The following is a 4,575-nucleotide window of genomic DNA, read 5'->3' on the forward strand; positions in this document are numbered from 1 at the left end:
CTGTGGTGAGTTCCGAGCAGAATGACAAAGAGGGAGCAAGGTTTTGGATGTGCCGTGCTTAACTTGGCCTGCCTTTCGCATGATCAGTGTCCCTGGAGCTCCTGGCTTTGTGGTTTTCTGAACCCTAACCCTAGGCATAACCCTAACCCTAGCCCTAAGCCTAACCCTAGACTGAGGCAGTAATCGGGCATTGGGCCGTGGTGAGTTCCGAGCAGAATGAAGAAGAGGGAGCAAGGATTTGGATGTGCTACGCTCAACTTGGCCTGCCTTTTGCATGGTGAGTATCCCTGGAGCTCCTGGCTTTGTGGTTTTCTGAACCCTAACCCTAGGCATAACCCTAACCCTAGCCCTAAGCCTAACCCTAGACTGAGGCAGTAATCGGGCATTGGGCTGTGGTGAGTTCCGAGCAGAATGAAGAAGAGGGAGCAAGGATTTGGATGTGCTACGCTCAACTTGGCCTGCCTTTTGCATGGGGAGTATCCCTGGAGCTCCTGGCTTTGTGGTTTTGTGAACCATAACCCTAGGCATAACCCTAACCCTAGCCCTAAGCCTAACCCTAGACTGAGGCAGTAATCGGGCATTGGGCTGTGGGGAGTTCCGAGCAGAATGACAAAGAGGGAGCAAGGATTTGGATGTGCTACGCTCAACTTGGCCTGCCTTTTGCATGGTGAGTATCCCTGGAGCTCCTGGCTTTGTGGTTTTCTGAACCCTAACCCTAGGCATAACCCTAACCCTAGCCCTAAGCCTAACCCTAGACTGAGGCAGAAATCAGGCATTGGGCCGTGGTGAGTTCCGAGCAGAATGAAGAAGAGGGAGCAAGGATTTGGATGTGCTACGTTCAACTTGGCCTGCCTTTTGCATGGGGAGTATCCCTGGAGCTCCTGGCTTTGTGGTTTTCTGAACCCTAACCCTAGGCATAACCCTAACCCTAGCCCTAAGCCTAACCCTAGACTGAGCCAGTAATCGGGCATTGGGCTGTGGTGAGTTCTGAGCAGAATGACGAAGAGGGAGCAAGGATTTGGATGTGCTACGCTCAACTTGGCCTGCCTTTTGCATGGTGAGTATCCCTGGAGCTCCTGGCTTTGTGGTTTTGTGAACCCTAACCCTAGGCATAACCCTAACCCTAGCCCTAAGCCTAACCCTAGACTGAGGCAGAAATCGGGCATTGGGCTGTGGGGAGTTCCGAGCAGAATGACGAAGAGGGAGCAAGGATTTGGATGTGCTACGCTCAACTTGGCCTGCCTTTTGCATGGGGAGTATCCCTGGAGCTCCTGGCTTTGTGGTTTTGTGAACCCTAACCCTAGGCATAACCCTAACCCTAGCCCTAAGCCTAACCCTAGACTGAGGCAGTAATCGGGCATTGGGCTGTGGTGAGTTCCGAGGAGAATGACAAAGAGGGAGAGGGGATTTGGATGTGCTACGCTCAACTTGGCCTGCCTTTTGCATGGTGAGTATCCCTGGAGCTCCTGGCTTTGTGGTTTTATGAACCCTAACCCTAGGCATAACCCTAACCCTAGCCCTAAGCCTAACCCTAGACTGAGCCAGTAATCGGGCATTGGGCTGTGGTGAGTTCCGAGCAGAATGACAAAGAGGGAGCAAGGTTTTGGATGTGCCGTGCTTAACTTGGCCTGCCTTTCGCATGATCAGTGTCCCTGGAGCTCCTGGCTTTGTGGTTTTCTGAACCCTAACCCTAGGCATAACCCTAACCCTAGCCCTAAGCCTAACCCTAGACTGAGCCAGTAATCGGGCATTGGGCCGTGGTGAGTTCTGAGCAGAATGACGAAGAGGGAGAGGGGATTTGGATGTGCTACGCTCAACTTGGCCTGCCTTTTGCATGCTTAGTGTGCCTGGGTCCCCTGGCTTTGTGGTTTTCTCAATCCTAACCCTAGTCAAAACCCTAACCCTAACCCTACCCCTAACCCTAACCCCTAACCCTAACCCGAGCCCCTAACCCTAACCCTTGCAGAAAGAAGAAGAGGGAGCAAGGTTTTGGATGTGCCGTGCTTAACTTGGCCTGCCTTTCGCATGATCAGTGTCCCTGGAGCTCCTGGCTTTGTGGTTTTCTGAACCCTAACCCTAGGCATAACCCTAACCCTAGCCCTAAGCCTAACCCTAGACTGAGGCAGTAATCGGGCATTGGGCTGTGGTGAGTTCCGAGCAGAATGAAGAAGAGGGAGCAAGGTTTTGGATGTGCCGTGCTTAACTTGGCCTGCCTTTCGCATGATCAGCGTCCCTGGAGCTCCTGGCTTTGTGGTTTTCTGAACCCTAACCCTAGGCATAACCCTAACCCTAGCCCTAAGCCTAACCCTAGACTGAGGCAGTAATCGGGCATTGGGCCGTGGTGAGTTCCGAGCAGAATGAAGAAGAGGGAGCAAGGATTTGGATGTGCTACGCTCAACTTGGCCTGCCTTTTGCATGGGGAGTATCCCTGGAGCTCCTGGCTTTGTGGTTTTCTGAACCCTAACACTAGGCATAACCCTAACCCTAGCCCTAAGCCTAACCCTAGACTGAGGCAGTAATCGGGCATTGGGCTGTGGGGAGTTCCGAGCAGAATGAAGAAGAGGGAGCAAGGATTTGGATGTGCTACGCTCAACTTGGCCTGCCTTTTGCATGGTGAGTATCCCTGGAGCTCCTGGCTTTGTGGTTTTGTGAACCCTAACCCTAGGCATAACCCTAACCCTAGCCCTAAGCCTAACCCTAGACTGAGCCAGTAATCGGGCATTGGGCTGTGGTGAGTTCCGAGCAGAATGACAAAGAGGGAGCAAGGATTTGGATGTGCTACGCTCAACTTGGCCTGCCTTTTGCATGGTGAGTATCCCTGGAGCTCCTGGCTTTGTGGTTTTGTGAACCCTAACCCTAGGCATAACCCTAACCCTAGCCCTAAGCCTAACCCTAGACTGAGGCAGAAATCGGGCATTGGGCTGTGGGGAGTTCCGAGCAGAATGACGAAGAGGGAGCAAGGATTTGGATGTGCTACGCTCAACTTGGCCTGCCTTTTGCATGGGGAGTATCCCTGGAGCTCCTGGCTTTGTGGTTTTGTGAACCATAACCCTAGGCATAACCCTAACCCTAGCCCTAAGCCTAACCCTAGACTGAGGCAGTAATCGGGCATTGGGCTGTGGGGAGTTCCGAGCAGAATGACAAAGAGGGAGCAAGGATTTGGATGTGCTACGCTCAACTTGGCCTGCCTTTTGCATGGTGAGTATCCCTGGAGCTCCTGGCTTTGTGGTTTTCTGAACCCTAACCCTAGGCATAACCCTAACCCTAGCCCTAAGCCTAACCCTAGACTGAGGCAGAAATCAGGCATTGGGCCGTGGTGAGTTCCGAGCAGAATGAAGAAGAGGGAGCAAGGATTTGGATGTGCTACGTTCAACTTGGCCTGCCTTTTGCATGGGGAGTATCCCTGGAGCTCCTGGCTTTGTGGTTTTCTGAACCCTAACCCTAGGCATAACCCTAACCCTAGCCCTAAGCCTAACCCTAGACTGAGCCAGTAATCGGGCATTGGGCCGTGGTGAGTTCTGAGCAGAATGACGAAGAGGGAGAGGGGATTTGGATGTGCTACACTCAACTTGGCCTGCCTTTTGCATGCTTAGTGTGCCTGGGTCCCCTGGCTTTGTGGTTTTCTGAATCCTAACCCTAGTCAAAACCCTAACCCTAACCCTACCCCTAACCCTAACCCCTAACCCTAACCCGAGCCCCTAACCCTAACCCTTGCAGAAAGAAGAAGAGGGAGCAAGGTTTTGGATGTGCCGTGCTTAACTTGGCCTGCCTTTCGCATGATCAGTGTCCCTGGAGCTCCTGGCTTTGTGGTTTTCTGAACCCTAACCCTAGGCATAACCCTAACCCTAGCCCTAAGCCTAACCCTAGACTGAGGCAGTAATCGGGCATTGGGCCGTGGTGAGTTCCGAGCAGAATGACAAAGAGGGAGCAAGGATTTGGATGTGCTACGCTCAACTTGGCCTGCCTTTTGCATGGGGAGTATCCCTGGAGCTCCTGGCTTTGTGGTTTTCTGAACCCTAACCCTAGGCATAACCCTAACCCTAGCCCTAAGCCTAACCCTAGACTGAGGCAGTAATCGGGCATTGGGCCGTGGTGAGTTCCGAGCAGAATGAAGAAGAGGGAGCAAGGATTTGGATGTGGTACGCTCAACTCGGCCTGCCTTTTGCATGGTGAGTATCCCTGGAGCTCCTGGCTTTGTGGTTTTCTGAACCCTAACCCTAGGCATAACCCTAACCCTAGCCCTAAGCCTAACCCTAGACTGAGCCAGTAATCGGGCATTGGGCTGTGGTGAGTTCCGAGCAGAATGACGAAGAGGGAGCAAGGATTTGGATGTGCTACGCTCAACTTGGCCTGCCTTTTGCATGGTGAGTATCCCTGGAGCTCCTGGCTTTGTGGTTTTGTGAACCCTAACCCTAGGCATAACCCTAACCCTAGCCCTAAGCCTAACCCTAGACTGAGCCAGTAATCGGGCATTGGGCTGTGGGGAGTTCCGAGCAGAATGACAAAGAGGGAGCAAGGATTTGGATGTGCTACACTTGGCCTGCCTTTTGCATGGGGAGTATCCCTGGAGCTCCT

The sequence above is a fragment of the Coloeus monedula genome (genome assembly GCF_965178545.1).
Source record: "Coloeus monedula genome assembly, contig: HAP1_SCAFFOLD_231, whole genome shotgun sequence".
Lineage (NCBI taxonomy): Eukaryota > Metazoa > Chordata > Aves > Passeriformes > Corvidae > Coloeus > Coloeus monedula.